This window comes from Aythya ferina (genome assembly GCF_964211825.1).
Source record: "Aythya ferina genome assembly, chromosome: 3".
NCBI lineage: Eukaryota > Metazoa > Chordata > Aves > Anseriformes > Anatidae > Aythya > Aythya ferina.
In genome coordinates, this window is record NC_140298.1 from 85,791,413 (window position 1) to 85,813,094 (window position 21,682).

General features: G+C 36.7%; 1 long non-coding RNA gene across 2 annotated transcripts in view; it reads left to right on the forward strand.

Moving 5' to 3' along the window:
- LOC311434630 overlaps positions 1–21,682 on the forward strand; it is a 69,998-nt gene that overhangs the window by 7,036 nt on the left and 41,280 nt on the right. The gene's annotated exons all lie outside the window — the stretch shown is intronic.

A 21,682-nucleotide genomic window follows, 5' to 3' on the forward strand; every position in this document is an offset into this window, starting at 1 on the left:
AGTCAAGTCTTAGGTCTCCTTGGTTACTCCACAGGATAAGTGGGATATTACTAGGCACCTTCATTAAACTCCCTTTTAACAAATTCATTGAAAAAAATCCATGACAATTAAGGATCAGCCTAGAATCTCCCGTGATATTAACAGAGAACAGGAGGAGGAAGGATACAGAAATCTGAAAAGTAATATTAAAATTGGGACATTTTTACCGATATTTTGGAGGCAATCTGAACTTTTCATTTGGGTCCCTATTTACATGGATTAGTTTGTCAGTCTTCCTTTTACATCCTTTCAGATAAGAGATTGATAGGAAAAACAAGAACATAGAACATAGTTACGAGTGTGCTTAAACTGACAATCCAAGTATCATGGAGGTCAAGTCCCCTGGGCAATAATTCTCTGATGCTGTAATAATCCTGAAATGCGTGGCCCACTCTCTGCCTCCAAAGAGCTCAAGGAGAGCCACAGAATGCTTTGGATCCAGAAGAATCTGTTTTGTAGCTTTCTCTGCTAGAAGACAGCAGTAATGTGCATTAAAAGTAACTTTTGCTGGCAGATTGGATAAATTTTACTAATGAAATAAGCTGAGTTTAGAGGTCCAAGTAATGAAACGTAATGTTTAATAGATGGATCTAAAAGCTTCAGAGCCAAACACAGCAGGCCAAATTCTGGGATTCCTGATTCATAGAACTGTTTGCTCATACATGAATAGTACCAGCTTACTCACCACAGAATCACAGAACAGTATGGATTGGAAGGGACCTTAAAGATCATCCAGTTCCACCCCCACTGCCAAGGGCAGGTACACTTCCTACCAGACCAGTACCCAAAGCCCCATCCAACCTGGCCTTGAACAGTTCCAGGGATGGGGCATCCACATATTCTCTGGGCAACCTGTGCCAGTGCCTCACCACCCTCTGAGTGAAACATTTCCTTATAACATCTAATCTAAATCTACTCTTGTTTAGTTTAAAACTGTTACCATTTGTCCTATCATAACAGGTAAAAAGTCTTTCTCCAGCTTTCTGCCAGCCCTCTTTAAATATTGAAAGGTCCCAATAAGGCATTGAAGTGTTGAAATTTCTGACAGATTTGGTTAGAGATTTGTATAAGCTCTAAAACAAACCAAAGAAAGACTTTGGGATTTGATTCATTGTACCTGTCAATATTCCACAACTTTTCCTTTTCTGCTCTCTCCCAATGAACACTTGCTAGTTCAAGTCAACTTTTATGGCAATTACCACTCTGAGGACAGACAAGCAAACAAAAGAACCATCAAGGAACTGTGCAGAGACTTTCAGAAAGTCAGAAGAAGCTTGAAATTCTGTCTGAAGAGAGTTCTCCCTTTCTCATGGAACTGTTTGTTTGTTCCATTGGTTTGCAAATGAAGCACGCTGTCGTGCTGTGCTCGAGAGTTGATGGATGAATCTGTTTTACACTAGAAATGATCTCTACACTGCTAGTCAAGCTCTTTTTGTCCCCCATGGATTCTGTGTATGGCTGGTTTTCCCCATACGGAATAAGAAGTAAACAGAGACTGATAGATATTGGCTTTCAATCATCTGAACTGTCAGCTGCTGTGCATTAAGAAGTTATCTATGCCTTTAATTGTGAGTAGGAAAGGGATTTAGAGCTTGCAGAAGCGTAATTGTTTCACAGTAAATCTACAGATAAGACCCTCTTCCTTACTGCCCACACACAGATCCACTGACTTTAAAATATTAAATTGTCCCTTTCCCTTCAAACGCTAGTGCCTAAAACAAGATCTATTATCCTGAAGCCTTCTTTGTAGCTTGGGCTTGAACAAAATGTCAATATTGCAAACCAATAACCAAAATGAGGAAATATTAAAATGAAGCAAAAGGCAGCCTTTACTATTGCCATATTTCTTTACTGCATTAATTTTGAAACATGCATCTATATTCTGTCTAATCCCAGTCTTAGTGCCAAAAGTTTTGGTAATTGACAGGCTTCTTCCTATATGACTGTTGCTGGAGACAAGGTGTAAGTTTGTGGGGGAGGGCAAGGCAGGAGAAGATGTTTATCTTTTAATGTGCTAAATACTGAGAAATTTTCTTTTCAATGTACTTGATCAGCTAAAATAGGCTTGTTTTGATGTCTGAATCTCAAAGTATGGTGAATTTCTTAGTCTTTGTTATAGATGGGTTTGAAATCAAGGGAGCAGAATGCAAAAAATGCTTAAGAAAATCAGGTGAACAGTCCTGTGATTAAATAAGTATCTGCAGTCTCCATGGAGTTGCCTTTGTTTCTTTTGAGCTCTATCAAATTTATTGTGTCCGTGTAGTAAGAATGCAAGAATATATGCCTATTTAGCAAAAAGTACCTGTGTAAACAAGCTAATGAAAGTCCCAGTTGATTGTATTTCCTAGCCTGCCTAAGAAGACAAGTGATTTTGCTTATTGATATTATTAACAAAATAAGAATGCACTCCAGAAAAAAAAAAAGAAAAAAAGTCTCTGTTTATCCATCCTTTGTTCACTAACTCTAATTTACACTGCATTTTTCATGGTTGCACTGTAGAGTGATTTCTCATTTAGGGTGAGTCTTAATGCATGTTTTGGATCGGTAGGTGATGCATGGGAATCATGCTATAAAAGAAACAAACACTGCTTGCACCAGCCCAGGTTAGGACAGGTTGTTCCAGTCCTACCTCTCCAAACAAGCAGGACAAGTCATACCATGGTGGTCAACACCGCCAAGATTCCATGTGACAAGAGTGACCAGGCCAGGGGACAAGGAGATGTGGTCTGAACCACAGCTCATCTTCAGGTAGACTTCCTGCTGCAAAGAGCTGATAAGCCTGGGAGTCACCAATGAAAGCTGGTGCAGTTTCCGAGAAAGATAGTGCCTCGTCTACACCCTTTGCCACACAAAGCAGGCAACTATCCAAATGTCAAAGATATTTAGCATTTCAATGGAGAGATACATGGCTATAGATAGTTAATTTTATCCCTGTCTTCCATTTTTCATTCTTATTGTCCTTCCTTTCCATTAATTTCTTGAAAACAAATCTTTTACACATACAAAAAGGCATACTGAACCATTAAATGTCAAATAAATTATAGGAATAAAACATTTTGGCATTGTGCCACTTCTTTTAGGCTGCAGTAATAGCATTTGGCTTGGTATTTCCTCCAACAAAGAGGTAATCTGTTTCCACAGCTACCTTATAGCAAAGGATGATGTTAAACGAATATTTGTGGAATTCTTTGTGCTTGACATCTGTCTTTCCATTTTAATTGAGTTAATGGAATTCCTTTGTGTTATGTGTGTATTTCAATAACCATTTTCTGCTAAAATTTTCAGGTGGAACTTCAAATAGCTTAAAGTAGAATTTTATATACTGATCAATGATGAATAGAAAAATACAATTGTCATTCTTTTCCTTCCTATTTTTCTAAGATGATGAAGTGTAGTGCATACTGTTACAAAATCAATAGGAGGACAAAGTCAGGGTGGGATCTTAGTATTTGTTATAAACTATATGATCCTACAATTCAATAAGTATACAAATTTCAGTAGAAAAGTGAGAAGAATTTAGCAATACTGTCTGAGATGTTGACTTTACTTACTGGTCTTTGAGCAATTTTTGTGTGCTTAAGCATGTATTCATAATGGCACTACATTTTAATTAGGATATTACTCATATTATTCTATTGATACTTGGCTGCAGGGAACAGAAATATATCTATGTAGTGAGAAAACAGACAAATGTAAGTTCAATAAAGTGTTAAATGATAACACCAATAATCACAAAATAAGGTGGTAGGAAAAGAAGGGAACTGACCACTGACATTGTTCAACAACCCATGAATATAATATTAGTCTTGAAACACTGACTTGCAGACTAGCCAAGAAATTGCATAAATTACTTAAGAGCTTTTAACATTAATGTTTTTAATAATTTATGTCATTTGCAATATGCAGCATGTCACATCTTATTGCAATACTCAATATGCTATCTGTTACCATCTACTTGGTTGTTGTCAAATTTTCCTAGTCTCTTGTTAGTATGTAAGAGAAAAAAAAATCAATCTCCTTATATAATTTAAGGAAACAAAATGAAAAGTTAAAGCTGCATGAAAACCATTTTTTTATTTTGATGTTGTAAATTCTCCTCCAACAGTTAATCTAGAGTCAAGAATTCTCCCAATCAGACACCAGGGCTGATAAGCTGGCTAACAAAAAGATAGATAGTTTCTAATATTTGTTGATTATATATATATATATATAATATTTGTTGAACTTAGATTATTATTAACTTATCTGAAAAGCTATTAAACTTTTCAGTTTTTCAGTTTTATTGGGCACTCATAAGTCAGTAGACTAAGGAAAAACATCTTGTAGAAGAAATACAGTTTTCAAATACTTTCAATAGCTTCAGATATTTCAATGACTTTCTTCTCTGACATTAAACTTGTTTCTATCAACCAGTAACATTACTCTAGCTTGAATCTTGCCAGAGCTCTTAAAAGCATTATAAGCAGGTCAAAGAAAATCTTCAGATTCTTTGATACTCTTCTCACAAGTAAATGAAATCTGAATTGATTAAATTGTTTGTTTAGTGAAGTGCTATGTAACTATGGAATCTCATGCTTCTGAGACTTTGGTTTAAATCTAGTTTTCACCTACAACAATTAGAAAATTAAGTGATGATAAATAGGTGACCGATGTTAGTTAAGTTGGCAGTCTCAGTATGAAGAACCTTTTTAAAAAAAGATGTATTGACCTTTTCAGTTCAGTATGGGATTGACATGTTCTGACATCAAACAGTCCCTCTTTAATTTTTGGTGCAGATGTTGGACATCTGACTGATGTTGTATGTGTGTGTGTATACACATTCATACTCAGACAATTCATTTTCCAACTTCTGGGATGGATGCAGCTTAAGAAGGGAGTTTTATATCAACTAACATTACATCGCCCCCCCCCCAAAAAAAAGGTACCAGAACAGAAAGACCTTGGAAGACTTTTAGTATCATACATGCAACTGGTGGACTTCGTAGAGTTGAGTTGGGTAACAGTTTGCTGAGCTAGACCTGGAAAACCCTGTATTTTGCAAGATCAAGTAAATATGTACAAAATTTCCAAATCTCCATATATATATATATTTGGGCTGTGTGGCAGAGCAGGTCTGTTTATCAGGTCATGCTGGGAGAAGCATTAACAACCCCCCACTCCTAGTAACACTCTGAAGGTTATGTTAACTTGTGTTTAGCACCAACCAGCTCAAAACCCTCCACCCACAAAACACACAGGGGAAGATAGAGATGGTCTTTTAAGGAATTTATTGAGATTTTATGGTGGCTTTTTCTTTTTTTTTTTCCTGCTTTTCTCCTGAGGCCCAGAAAAATCCTGTATTTTCTCCCCACACTCGTATGTTCTTCGTTCATGAGTAGAAGGGAAGGTCAATCTAAAGGTACTGAGAACCTTGCTACTGTATTTATTTCTTCCTTTAAGAAGAAAATTCAATGCCTTATCAAGGCTTCCACTTCAGTGAAACATTGTTTTTTTCACTGACTTATAAAACTATGAGATCAGACAAAACAGCTCCATTACAAAACAATAAGGCACAGCAAGTGTTATTTGTAAAAAGTAAATGATAGTGCTAGAAAGCAAACACGTTTCCTTCAAAAAGAGCTTAAAATTCATTTGCTATATTGGAAGGGCTTTCCAATTACATCCTGGTGCCAGACTTGACATTTAATCAAATGTGTTTAATCAAAATTCAAGTTATTTCCTATTTGCAAATAAATAAAAAAAATATACTTTGGCTTTCTATTCACATAAATCTTTAATATAAAGAATCAAACAGTAGTGGCGTAAGAAGTCTGAGAAATTTTAAGTTGGCAGTAAACAAGAAATTCATATTGAACGGAAACAGACTTAGCAGATGTTTTTTGTCCTGCTGATTACATTTATCTTCTTTCATGTGGGTTTTGAATGACTTGAATTTACTCAGTGGTTTACTTATTCACTTCATTTATGAAGCACTTCACATAATGAGAACACTATTCTTTTATGTTATATGGCTTTTAAGTGGATCAATACTCAATGAATTTACTTAAGAAGTATTACTTTAAATTTGTTGATTTATGGATAGTACCAGCTTACTCATCATAGAATCACAAAATAGCTTGAGTTGGAAGGGATCTTAAAACCATCCAGATCCAACTGTCTTGCCATGGGCAGGGACACCTCCCACTAGACTAGGTTGCCCAAAGCCCCATCCAGCCTGGCCTTGAACACCTCCAGGGATGGGGCATCCACAGCTTCTCTGGGCAACCTGTGCCAGTGCCTCACCACCTTCTGAGTGAAAAATTTATTCCTAACATCAAATCTAAACCTACCCACTTTTAGTTTAAATCCATTCCCCCTTATGTTATCATTATCTGCCCCAGTAAAATTATTTTTTCCTTTTCCATTTATATATGCAAATATACTTCAGCAATAATCCTTGAAAAGTGCATATAAACTGCTTCCACTTTTTTTGGTTACACCTATAATTTTGCTCAGATAAAGTTATTGTGATTTTATTTGTTTCATTAATTTTCAAAAGTCAGACATTTTAATCCTTTTCAATCAACTCAGAAAAGGTTTGGGCTACTGGCAAACCAGTGTAGAAGTATGGAAAGTTATACTATTTGTTGTTATTGCTCTTGCATCTTAATAATTTCAAAAGAAATTTGACCCTGTGCATGTCTTCCATTATGCAGAGCAACTTGCTTACTGAGATAAGGGAGTTCTGCTAACGCTAAAACGAGTTTGATGCACGTTAAGGGCAAACTCTGGTATCTCTTGAGAGCTAGCAGTGCCCCATGCAGTTACTGTTAGTCGGCTGTCATTCCTGTAGGTGGAGGACTGACACCTTCAGAGAGTGGTGAGGTCCACATGGAGCTTTGGCTCTGAGTGCAGCTGTTCCTGTCTCCTTCCATTAGCTAGAAATGGAGCAGATCAGCATCTATATCCCTAAGCTCAGAAAGCTGATGCTAGGTGAGAGGAACCACAGTCTGAGGCTTAATGCATTACTGGGGCACAGGCACCACTCATGGTGTGGTGCTACTGCAGAACAGCAGCTCCTGTGTGCTGCCAAGGCACCAAACTGAACGTGTTCATGGATGTGGAAGGTAGTGACCACTGACATGTCAATGCTTTGGAAACCAGGGCTCTCCAAGGGCCTTCTAACACAGCTGGCAGCGCAGCTCCAGACTCAGGCTTGCTGGCTGAGCATGGGGCTGGTGTGATGGCAAAGAAAAGCTTGTGGTGAACACGGTAGGTGGGTGAAGAGTTGCAGCTGGGTCATGGTTAGTGATGCAGGGCAGGGAGCTGGGGAGATGAGTTAAGTATCAGCATGAATGAACATGACTGGTGGGAGGGGAAGGGAAAAACAGGGACATCTTTTTTTCCTGCACACATATATGGCCTGACAGAGAACTGGGAACTGCTGTTATCAGCACTAAGATACCATCAAAGACAGCTGAGCTAACCATCTTTGAAATGCCCTGCTGTAATATTTTTGCAGTGCCTCATTCTCCCATAGCACACATTAGGACTGAAGTTCATTTTATTGCACTGAAAATTCGTGACACATATGGGATAAAGTACTGCTTACCAGGATTTCATTAAATAACTAAGATTTCAGTGTCAGAGATGATGTTATTGTTCAACAGTAGTGCACTCATGAAAAAAGCTTTTTTTTTCTTACCTTTAAATCTTCTTTGAATGCTTTCATTATTTGTTATAAAGAAACTACAAGTTGACTTAGTAAAAGTTTAAACAGTCTTTATTCTGTAGGTAAAAGGATGAACAAGAACAAATAATTGAAAAGATATATATCAAGTGTATGCAAACACTACAGAATCATTGCTTTTGAAGCAATTTTGTAAAACCACCTGAAATTCTAGAGTGAGATGTCTTATAAAAGAAATGGGTAAAATGCACTTAAAGTATGCAGAATAAACTTCTTAATTTACACTTTCTGTAAATATTTGCTACAAAGAGTTATTGAAACAGAATGCGGGATATTTGCAACTTGCTTGCTCAATCTACTCTTACCACTTCCAGCATTTTTGTAATGCAGACAATTATCTGAAAAATTATTATTTTTTTAAAATGACTCGTTTGAGGCTACATTTAGGCATGAGATAAGTGGTACATTTAAGTCATTAAAATTGCATTTGTGTGGAATTCTCATGAGTTTTGAACCTAGGTTGAATTTAAAAACTATAATCCTGTTTCACTTTAGCAAAAAAGTGAGATGTCACATTCAGAAAAGCTTCTAATGGCCATGTGTGGCAACTAATACTAAAAGTGTTGCAATAAAATATAAACCACACATAGGAAAAAGAATGGAAGTAAGAAAATCTGTACTTCCTTAGCCTACCTTCAAGGTGGATATGTGTTCGTTTATTTATTTATTTATTTATTTATTTATTTATTTTTATTTTCTGGAGTCAGGGCAGGCATCTGTAAATGGTGACAGTGAAAGGAAAGATCTCAACCAAGGGTATAGAAGATGTGGCTGCTCTGTTCTCTCCGTCACAGCAAGCAGAGTAGAAAAGCCTTTTCTACATGCACTCATCTACCTTACCACGGTTTCATGGAGATATTGTGGCTGACATTAGCATTATAGCTAGGGCTGTAGTTCCCAAATTATTCTCCCACAATGAAGATCTGAGGGGATGGTCAGGGCTCCCTTGTCTGGAGAAAAATATTCCCACAAACTCAGAGTCATTCAGCCCTGGCAAAGTCTGAGTCCCTGGTGTTTTTCAGTGGTTTAAAGGCTCAGGATTCACCACTAATAGACAAAGAACGGGCACTGCCGGTTTTTGTTGGTTGATAAAGCTTAACTTGTTTAGTTTAGCCCAAAGGGTAGTACAAACTGATACACTTACTTTACCAGATACACGATGTTAAACCCAGAAGACTTGTTGGACTGAAGCATTTGAGTTCTCAGGAAATGACAACATGTACCAGAGACAAAATAAAAGAAACCAGAAGTGTCAGTCATGCACAGGCATATAATGCGCCATATAATAGTAAAGGAACAGCTCCTTCTTCTAGGTGGTGACTCTCTGGCCATGCCCTCTGTATTCAAGGAGTTATAAGCAGCCCAAGCAGCTACCACAAACTGATTCTCAATCGACATGTAGCTCATGAGCAATACGTCATCTCTAACCTGAATAGATCTCTCCAGCCCTGCTAGGTTGGTAGCTTGCCCTAAGTCCTTGCTGAATTCATAAAAGAGAATTCCCTGTGCACCTCGCAGTGTCGGACATGTCTTTGTGGTTTTGGACATTTCTGTGACATTGGCTGTGCCGCATGCATGGCCAAATGCCCTGTGTGCCACCCCCATCTCTGCACCAGGTGACCATTCAGACAGCTCTGCATTTTTATTTATTCATAAGGTGAACTTCATTCTGAGAAATGAGGAGCATCCTCACAAAACAAGGAAAAGAGGTAGGAGTTTCATCTCTGTATTCAAAAATTAGGAGAGGCATAGGTGATCTGTTGGGTGCTACCAGGAGGTGAACAAATTAAAATGTAAGAGTCATGACCGTGTCAGGCTAGCTAGTCTAATTCTTGCCTTGAGCCAAAATGTGAGCAATAATTATACTCTCTAGTGAGCTGCTCCATGGACATGAGTAATTATAATCCTCTGCACACAGAAATGTTTATCTCATTATAATGAAGCAGAGAAGTAAACAAAAATAAAAGGACTAGAACTAAATGTTCAGAATGTCATTTCTATGCTCTGCTATACTCAGTCAACTCCAGTTTTACATGACAAGGAAGACTGCAAGTGAAAATCTGGTATTATAAGTGAAGTTTGTGTGAAGACTATTCATTAGATATATTTGTCCAATACCTGAAAAGACAATAGTTATTCAATTCCAATATTCTGTTAGGTAGTAAACAAAGGAAGAAATCTGCAGAGATACACTGCTTTTAAAGTTAAAATACAATTTTTTGCTCACATTTCTGTGCTAACTAGTTTAGTAACATTAAATAATTCAGTATTTCAGCCCTATTTCATTAAAACACTAAAATACTTACTGAAATGTAAGTGTAAAACTAAAAAATCCACATGACTGAATGTAGTTAGTTACTGCAGACTCCAGTTAGAGTCAGTGCAGATCTAGGAGAAACTCAGTTCAGCCTAAAGCAGATATCTTCAATATAATGTAGATATGTATATTTAATCAAAAGAATCTACCCTAAGAAATATAAAAACTTTAGAGCTAGAAATCCAATCTCCATACATTCAGATTTCATTAAAATAAATCTGATACCAAACTTTCTAGGTGCACCCAAAATGTATAAACCTTACCAAGCAAAGAGCTTCAGAGGAAAGCTGTACTGGCCACCCAGCTATCAAGAGAGATTTGGAGACCACTCAGATCAGTTCAGTCTGATTTTTCACTTACAATTTTTGTAGGGAAATTGTCTACATGGCTACACAAATTCAGGTAATTACCAGCCTTTCCACATTTCCTTCCATGAAAGAACATGACAATAAAATATGTAAGTGGTTGAAAACCTGGTTCTGCTGAGGTCAATGGAAAGATTTCCTTGAATTTGAAAATGTCAGAGTTTCACCCCAGGCCAAGAATGGCTGTGCCATGTTACCACGGATCTGCACAGGGAGTGAAGACAATCCCCCACATCTCACAACAAAACCCAATAACCCCCCTTTGCCTGTCAGGTTCTTCATTTCCCCTTCTATCAAGGTAGCTGCAGGCAATTCTGTAGTAGGGAACAGGGTGTCTTATGCCTGAAATGCAAACAAAGGAGTGAATGTTGGAGTTCAACTATGACTCACATTCAGCAGCACATATTCCTGTCACTTCTGAGCGGCACTGCCCTACTCAGCTCCGCAGAAACATTTTAAATGATGTGGGAGATATTTTATATGGAGAGGCAAAGCACTCTTGTATGTGACTCACAAAGATCTCATTATTATTTTATCCTTTATTCAAATTACTCTTTAGATCAAGATTGTATTAATACTCATAATTAATTTGGCCTTATATAATTCTTTTAATCCAAGTATCTCGCAACACTTCTTGAGCATTATCTAATTAAGCCAGTCACAATATCTCTGTGATGTAGTCAAGGAATCTGTATGGCTGGTTTCTTCCAGCCCAAAAAACAGTCACCTCTGGGGTCAAATGAGGCAGCTGCTCAATAATGCATAGCGGCACTGTGCCACGCTTTGGGAGAGGAAGTGAGAAATAGCAACTCTAATTGGAACTACAGGGGGACTGAGGGAGGAGAATGTAATTATGTATAATTTCAGATTTAAAAGTGATAACTCGTCTTTTCCTCTGAAGGTTGTCAAAGGCTCTCTAACGTCCAATTGTTTTTTTAGCTCATGGTACAGATGTCTCATAGAGTACCACAGGTCCTCTGGTACTCTCTGATCAGAGTCAGAGAGGAGTGCCTTACCACATTATCATTTCATGACCTATTTTAAATTGAAATTCTGCTTCCACACATGTAATTTACTTGCCCAAAGTAAATAGCTAGTGTGATCCTTTGATCAAAACCTGTAATAAACTGCCAATGTTTAACATTTCTTCCTGCAAGGCTGGTTTAAAGTAAGTTGTATTATCCCCACTGTACCAAAAGAAAATGAAGCAAGAGGAAAATAAATTATCTTCCTTTACATACCCAGAAAGCCAGTGATTAAAAGGTCATTGAATCTTATTTTCCAGATCTGTATTACTTTGCTAAGCTCTCACTCATCCTTCCTTCTGCCTGTTAGAACGTCTTTAACATTCAGTCTGTATTTTTGATATCCATGATTAAAATAAAGATCAAACGTGGAATCTAAAATATTCTGCTAACAGGAGATTTTTCCCATATGCATACCTATTTGTATCTCTACTAAAACAAAATTTAAATAATGAAAGCTATGAACCCCATGGATGCAGAAGCTCCCCCGGTGTCTTTTAGACAACTGCTCCCTGAAGGTTGGGTGCTGTGTTTTTACCCACATTGCTGCTTCAACCCAGACCTATCCCATGGGGACACACAGCAGCGTTGTGGGCACAGACTTCTAGGGCTTGTCATGCTGAGGAACATTGGACATGGGGCTTAAGGTGTCTGCCAGAGGGGTACAGATGAATTCATGGGCAATTCCCTCTTCTTGGGACAGGCAGGAAGAGCAGTCTCATGAAGAGGGAGTCACCTACATGTCAGTCACTGAAAACACCTCTCAAGTTTTCACAGATTCTTGCAGCTGGATCAGGGGGTGTTGATCTCCTGTGGCCTACTGTGTGGCATGGAGAGCTGCAGATATCACCAAGGAATTTTTGCACCAGATCTGCAACAGATTTAAGATAAAAACCTGGTCTCAGTTTAGATGTTGAGGGTCAAAGGATATGCTGTGTCTCTAGGTAAAGTATTGAAATGGAAAGGTGTACTTGCCATTTAATAACAGAAGCTTCACTGAATCTCCAGCCACTCACTCTTGATTATAAGAAAATGCATCCCTTGTAAGTATTTATAAACAGGTTTGCTGAAGCTGAGGGGCCCACTTATTTTCATTTGTATAAAGCAATAAAATCAAGAAAAATAATAGGGAACATGATAATGATTCATCATGTGTTTTAAATTTTGAGAAAGCACAGCAACTACTGAAGAACCTGGAAAATACAGTTCTTACACTACACAGAAAATTATAAATATGAGAATACCCATAAACTTAGTGCTCTTGCTATGTAGCAGTGATATAATCTGCAGTGACTTAGACCATCCTCCATGTTACAAAAACTGTTGGAAGTGCTGTCCATTATCACCAGGGAGCAGACATGACCATTTTTGAGATGAAAAGACCTTTGCGAAATGATCCTCTAAGTAGGGTGCCTGAGATGATGAAAATTCCAGTTCTTGGATGATTTCGGTTCTCCCCAAATCTTGATGCTTTCAAATACTTTCTGAAATAAAAATTCCAGAAAAAGTTCATTTTTTTCCCCCACTTTTCTGATTATAGAATAATTTCAATTTTGAAACAAAGTAATTTCTGAGGGAAAAGTATGACTATATTAACAATATGAAGAAATATTTCAGTCAGAAAAAGCATTGTAACAAAAAGTTCTGACATACTCAACCTATCTCTATGTTATTTGTGTTAAAATTAACACAGTTTTACATTTCACTAGAGCAGAACATCTGTCAAAGTTTTAATAGCTTTTGTTGTGTTCTTTAAGCAACTTCACTCATTTCAAATAAAAAATTGGAACTTTTTATTTAAGGGAGCATTCTTTAAAAAGGAGTTTAAATTCTCTTTCCAATTACATCTGGAAGTATCCACTTCTCCTTCTCAATGGATAATAAATTTCAAATGACTTTACTATGTTCATTATGGTGTGCATCACAAATGGCTGTAGTTTCATGGTCATAGTGGCTGCACTTATATCACTCTCGCAGAAAAATGCATGCCCTTTTTCCTCAAGAGAGAGGAGGAACATCTCTAGAGTCAGCTATTAATAGAAGAAAAATAGAAGAAAATTTTCTTCTATTAATAGAAGAAAAATAGAAGAAAAAAGGAAAAGTTTTTCTCATTGTGGGCCAAGGAGACATATGTGCTGTTAGGGGGGATGAAGTTAACTTCAGGGAGGGGGGACTAAAAGTTAGACAGACAAGTCAAAGTCAAGCTTTTCTTAGCAATAAGAGATGCAGGCTCCTAGGTGATTCTTCTCACTACAAATTAGCTACCTAATTACATACCTTTCCTAAGCTGGGGGAAATAATTGCCATTTGGAAAAACCCATTATTCTCAACTGACTCTAAAGGGAGCCAAAGGTAAGTAACTCACTGCTTGATAGCTAACTTTCTGTAAATTTTGGTGAAATGATCCTACCCTAAGGGCCTATAATGATCTTTAAATACTGTTTTTAAATTGTTTATGGATTTTGATAACCATTCCTAAAACTGACAGGAAGCCTTCCAACCTGGGCAAGCTGTAGGGATATCTAACATATCTAAGGGTGATGCTAGAGCAGTGACAAGTATGCAGCAACAATCTCTATTGTAAACTCATTTTTCAGTTTTAATTCCTCATATAATATAGCACTTCAGTAACTGAATAAACAAATGTATTGCCTGAATAGTGCTATAACTGTACCTGTTGCTGTACATATAGTGGATGAAATATTTAAGCCCAGTAGATATAATGAAACACAATACTCCGACCAAAGCAGAATGACCAGATGGCTCAGCACAGATTTGAGAATATTTTCCTATAGGCAGAGCATATGAGACCCTTGATCTTATTTACATGAATTTATATATTTGAAAGTAATCTCTAGAGCCAGGTGTAGGCTTTAAGTCTTGCTAGTGGAAGAATCTAGCTGAAACAATTAGTTGTTAGAAACGTTAAATGGAAGTACTGCTATGTGTCATTGTTCTGGTAGGATTTAGTGTTGCTTTAGGAAAAATGTAGAGAACAATCTGCACTGATACAAAGGGACTGAGCTCTCCTCTTAAAGGTATTGACATGCCTAGGCTAGCAGAATAACAGAAATGCCTAAATTAAAAGTTATTTTGGGTACCTCTACACTGTGTTACTGTCTGAGATATTCTACATTAGCTTCAGTGGGACTGCACAGATGTTACAGAAGGGACAGTAAGCCCATTCTTGTAACTTTACAGCATATGTTTGCTTTTATATTGAGATCTTCTTGATTTTACTAGCTAAATTCAAAATGCATGAAATGTCAGTGGTTTCTCTCTAGTTGTAACCATGTACTCCATGGAAAAATTGCATCAATGGTAGAGAAAACAACCAAACAAAAAAACAGGTGATAGAGGAAAGTAATCAAGAGAAAAATGAGGGAGATTCTCACTGAAAAAATGTTTTAGAGAGTTATTTGCACTGAAACAATAAAGAGCATCTAACATGCTACACAGTTCAACATCCTACCCAATCAAGCATACTTTAACAGACAATGCAAATCAAGACCATTATAAATAAATCCAGCCCCTACCCCCTTAAAGCACTAATCAAATACAGACTCCAGACAGAGGAACCCCAAGTGCAAAAGCAAACATCTCATTTCTCAGTTTTAGTCAACCAGGAGAACAGATGGCCCTTAATAGCATGCCCTGAAACATCTAATTACATAAGGAACTTTGTATAGTTTTTCTAGACTTTTAATTGGTCCCCTAACTGTGTGTTAAGAGAACCATTTTTTTTAATAGATTAAATACTAAATATCAAGATAGATTCTTTTGCAGCATGTGCAACACCTTGCTTGGTTATTATTAATGTGGATTTCAAAAATATGGCAATGCATACTGTGGATCAACGTTGTCATGCAGATGAGCTATATTCATTTCTTTGGAAGTCTCCCTCATCTATCAAGCTGACTGCCTTGCCTTTCTACAAAATAGGAACAACAAGATGTATATGATAACACATTTAGGGTCATTAAGAATTTAGCCTATATAAATAACATGAGAGGAGGAACGGCTGGTAACTATAGCAACCAATAGAAACCTAAGCAGAGAGGAGAATGGACATTACACATCAGCATGCCAAATTGAAACATAACAACGCAACCAAAAAATTAACAGTATCTTGCAGAAGTCTAAAGTAGTGCTGAAATAATAAAATGGTATTTATACATATTATTAAAAGAATTAAAACACATTTAATGACTAAGTACCTAAAGTACCTAAGTACCTAAAAAGAAGAAAATCAATGTACAATCAAGTGCACAAACTCTTGTTTACAAATAACAGACACAAAAATAAGAATTAAATGTGGCAAGAAAAAAAAAAAAAAAGCAACAATGAATATAAGTGCGCACTGAATTCAGAAACATCTAGGTGTACAGGATCTTAACTTCCATTGCCCAAAACCTTGTGTAATGCTTCTCTCTAGTAATATAGGCCATAAGAAGGCATCAGAGTTCTGCTATTTTGGTAAATCACATCATTTACTCTTGGTTGTGATCATGCTGTTTAACAACAATTTTTATTTTTTTTGCTGCAATTAGGAAAGCTGTTCCAAAACATTGCTGCTCTGATGCTTAGAAACCTTCTTTTCAGGATGAATTTATTAATGGCCAGTTTACACCCATTTGTTCTTGTGCCAACAGTGGTCATTAGCTCAAATAGCTTTTCTCTGGTGTACTAGCATGCAACATTATAGACCTCCTTTTTGTTAGACTGTGAAAGCCAAGTTCCTCTCAGAAGATAACCTTTCTTTCACCTAATTATCTTAAAGTCTTTCTCTGCCTTTCATCATGCTTAATTAATTTGCATGACTGGCTATAATTTTACATTACATTCCAGGTAAACTCTTGCTGGAGTACCATTTACTACTTCCCTGTCCCTGAGGATGATTTTTCTTTTTATATGGCTGCACCACATCAGTCTGTCACAGGATCATTACCAGATTATTATTATTTTTTTTCTAATTGCTTTTTTCTTGTCTGTTTTTCCAACTAGGCAAGCTCCTAACTCACTGCAAAAGCTCTAGAAACTACTCCTCAATCCTTAGCTTTCTGTTTTTTGCCACTAAATGTTGTCCCATTTCTAATAACTCAGTTATCAACTCAATATGGTGCACAAACCCATATGGCTGTTATTCTATTATATTTGTTTTTCCTGTGTAAATGCCTATGCAGTTGTTTATATTTGTCCTCCAACATAACCTTGGAAAATTGTAGTATCAGTAATAAGAATTTACTAGAAATATAGACCTGCATTCACCTCTTCCAGGATCTGTGGCTGTACATCAAAGGCTGCCTCAGTGAAATCTTTTGCAACCCTTCCAGAAGGCAACTTACCAAAATCCTTTCTGTTTTCATCCACCCATCATCCATCCACCCATAATTCATCCATTGTTTCACTGCTGATTAACACTATGCTGATTCTCAGCCCCACCAACGTCATATTAGCTTTCCTGGATGACACACACCTATTTTCCATTATGTTTCTTATTTCTGTATAGGAAACAGTAAAGTGATCTAAAGAAATCCAGCGAGATCAGTAGTATTTTACACATATTGCCAAGATCATAGAAGGAAACAGGGAGTGAACGTCAATGGAGGATTATGAACATTAAGTTTATAGCATAAAATAAAAGCAAATCTTGTTCTGCACAGATACAAGTGTTATGAAAGTGAAATAACAATGTAAAAGGTATAATGCCTACAATGATAGCACTTCCCCTATCGGTTTTTAGAGTTAGCCAACATGACACACCTTATTACCTGTCTTTGCTATATCCTTATCTGTTACCAGGGGAAATTGATAAAATGCCTATTTACAGTAGTCCATTTATTTTCATAAGCACAGCAAAAATCTTATGGTGCAAGCGAATTTTCAGCTCAGGGCCTTTTACCATCTGGCACTTAATGCAAGAGCTCCCTCTCGGGGTAGCACTACAAAGGTCATCAGAGCCTGCATGGAGCTTTTGTCCTTGAGTTTCCAGTGCTTGTGGCCCGAATACAGATACTCTCTATAAAATCCACTCTCTATACATGCAGACACAATTTGTGAATTGTATATGGATGCCACCTTTGCATAAGCTGTGGGTTTCAAACACTGTTCCCTCACACCTATTTCAGGCTCTGGATTTTCGCCTCTAGTGTGAAATAACTAAATCAGATTTGATGAGGCTGTCAGACTCCCACCTCCTGCCCCATTCCTCCTCCCTGGTGCAGAAAGGTTTTTGTCCACTTGCAATTCTGCAATGTGCTCAATGCATAGCCAAGCACCCAGTGGACAAGATGGTGATATCTGTACCAGGGAACTAACTCATCCAATGGTCCATTCATGAATCCCCAGGCCAGCTGGCATTGTTTGCCTGTGCCCACCCTGTTTAATTCTCTCAGCCTCCTAAATGGGGTAGCCGCTTCCAACTTACCTGCTGGGAATGGACCCGGGCATGGTTAGCCTATGCTACAGAGATATTCAATAGTCTGTCATTTATCAGGTCAATATTAGCAATTCATCAGTGCAGGCATTTGACTGAATCGGTTTAAATTACCATTGAAGACAGCCACAAAATTGCTCATACTCTCACTATTTCAGTTACAGCACCCATATGCACATATTTTCATTTGTGCTCCTAAGAATTACCCTTCTAAGGATTGGATTTTAGAAGTAATACCAAAATCTCTATTTACAGCTATCAGAAGGTCTGGGAGCCCAAGAACTTCTAAGATTATAGCCCTTGAAGTACGGAGATTTATGCCTAGTAATTAGCATTGTTGTGTCTGTGGGGTCTGTCCCTTTGTATTATGATTTCCAGAACCTAGAAAAGCTTCCCTGTATTTCAAAAACCTACAAATACATTTAAGAAAGATCTCCTCATTTCAGTGTAAAAAGCTAAAAAGTAACTTTGCTACTCTTTAATTATCATGACAACTGCACTGCTAGAGGCAAAGCTGTGTTATTGGAAGTCTTTCAGACTGAAGGAATAGGGTAAGAAATAGGATAAGAGAAGTAACGTTAGAGAAGTACAATGTTCCATATTACTTTAAGGATGCTTGCTCTGCAAGATGTTCAAAGGAAAGGAGATTGCTAAAGTGATGGGCAAAACGGGAGGTAGGAGAAAGCTGTGTTTGGAGGAAAGAAAACTAGTATCAGCAATGCCAGCAGCTTCAAAATACTTTGATATATTGTCCAAGTTGTCCTGTACTCATGCTGAAAAGAGAGTCTGACCATGGGAATTCAAATAAGGAAATTTTGAAGCAGTCAGAAAGAGCTATGAGAAAGCAAATTATAGATAAGAAAGAAAGTTATTTGGAAATACTATTTTGCATAATAATGGACAAGCCAAATAACATTCTGGATGAAATCATGCTACACAAATAGGAAAGGTGAAACACAACAGTCCTATAATTGAATAGAGTGCTAACTAAGATGACTTCTTCTGATAAGCATTCAGCACAAAGGATGGCAAGTTTATAGAAAATACAAGAGAAGGCACATCCCAGAGACACCTACATGTGCGATCACTGTTTAAACAATCAAGCGGATGAATAAATCAAGTGAAGATTAAGTATATTAAAATTCTTAGCACTAGATTAGAAATAGAACAGAAATCTTGTTTGTGAGGCAATAGATCTATTCCTTTGAAATAAGAAATATGAAGGAGACTACTTTGTAATACTGTGAAAACAGTTCTTAGCTAGCATTACAAAACATAGTCACTGCTGACAGTTATCCTGCATTTAAATTGGATGTATGCAGCAGTTATGAATTGTCATGAATTGTTATTAAAGCAGGATAAACCATCTGGGTAGTGTGACCACTTGTTTGCTATTTCCTCTCTCATTGCACATTTGCTTTATTTTTATTTATTTATTTATTTACTTGTTAGTTTTCTTTCTTTATCTCCATAGCTGTCTCCTACTTCAAAATAAAAATAAGTATATTGAGGCAGAGATATTGTTTACTGGGTGTGTATTACAGGGTGGCTTTTAAGCAAGCGGGGTTAGGGTTTCAAAAACCATAACATCACAAATCTAAAACAAGGCACTAGGTTACATATTCAAATTGATCTTCATATCCTGTGGGTTTCAGTAGTGTTCAAATCACAATAGGCAAAGAAACCAGTTATTGCATGCCTGTCACATTACAGATGTTATTTTATTTGAAGCACCTGTCCACTGAAAGGCCCTTTATGCATTAGAGTTATTTCCAGACCTTCACTTTCTGAACTATACTATTTCTTCTCTATTGGAAGATTGAAAATACATTATTTTACTGTGCAATTTGGTAACAAAAGTTCCAATAAAGTAGTTCTACATACAATAAATTAACATCTAACATAACTTTATATTGAGAAAGCAGAAGGTAATATTATCTAAAATGAAATTGTTAACACATTGAAACAAATAGATAAGGCAAAATACTTTTTAATTTTATGACTGCATTTCCCCAGTTCTAAGCAGAATTATTGTGGACAACATAAAACTCAGAACAATTTAAGCAAAAATAATAGTGTAATTGGATAGTAATTATAGAGTTCTAAACGCCTAAAATGGAAAATGTCACAAATACTATGAATATTCGACATAATGTCAGTGTAAAAATATATACTGTCTAATAGCTTCAGGATATTCTCACATGGCTAAATGGCAGTTATTTTATCCTTTGCTTGGGCTTAGAATGGATATATACATATGTGTCTGTGTATGTACACATACACACACATATAGATATATACCCTTGTAAGTGTGTGTGAATGAGGAAATGCAATGTTCTTTAGTGTGTTCTCATTTACCGTTTAGTCAGAACTAAACAGGAACACAATTCATGTAGACTCATAGAAATTACTAGTGTTTGAAGAAAACAGTATGCACACACAATAAGAAGGTGGTACAATACTCATCAAATTGTCAACTAGAAATATGTTTCCACATGCCAGGATCTCACCATAATTACAGAAACAAGAAAATTAGTAAAGTAGAACAGCATACTAAAAGTAAAGACAGGTTTTACATAATTTCAATATTCAATTATAAAAATAAAGGCAGAAAGAAAGTAAACAGAAAAAGATTTTCTTTAACGATTTCCTAGGTACTCCTTGTTATAAATTCCAATTTTATAAAAAACAAACAAACAATAAAAAAGCAACAAGAATGGATACCAAAAATATTCCCTTGTACTTAGATAAGGAAGCTGTTTAACATCTCAGACACAGCTCTCAAGTATTTAACCCTGGTTAAAACTGGAGAAACACAAAAAATAAATTATCTCAGCTACTCAGCCAAAATGAGTATTACCCCTAAAATACCTTGAATTAATTCATACTAAAGAATTAGGCTCTCTGCCTGCAAATAAATAAATAAATAACAAATCCTGATGGCCCTAGATCATTTGTGCCTTTCCCACAGAACTAAGAAGCTTTGTGGATGACCCTGCCTGTCTCTCAGGAATGGTATTTGTGGTAAATGTAAGAGATCATACGAAGCCAGCATGAGAGAAAGGAAATGCTGTGAAGGAGGAGATAAGTAGAGAGCACCAACAGGGAAGCAGGGAGTCAGAGTCTGAAAATAGCAGTTATTCTAGGAATTAAATTAAGGCTCTAGCCACAAAAAGGGTACTCCTAATAATAGTGCAGTATTGAAATGTAAGGTTTCTATTCCATACTTATAACTTAATACTATACAGATAATTGAAAAAAATAATAATCTTGTAAGTATAAACCACATTCTTAGGATGTTTGTAGTGTTTTCCCAAGTTTCTGGATGATCTGGGACTAAGTCCAAATGGGGAAAGCGGCCAGTGGAAGAAGTAGATCAGTGCCAACCATAGAGACTTATAGTGCCAACATAAAAAAATATAGTGACTATTAAATAACTTAAGAGTTTTCTTCCATGGGAATGCCATAAAAACTTCTTCCTCAAATTAATCCTGGTATATTTATAAATGAAAAGTAGAGTTGATTGGGAATTTTCCTAAATTAAAAACCAAAATACAATCCCCAAACTCAAAAGCAGAGGATGAAATATTTCAGCGTGCCACTGGACATTTCATAAACAGTTTTATAAATAGAGTTAGAATGAAATGGAGGTACAAAGACCAAGCCTTCAGGATTTATTACTCAAGTTTCAGCGTAAACTGGGTGAATATGAATCTAAAGCTTTTGGTTGAGCTCAGGACGAACTCAGTATCTGGAACTGTTAAGATATGT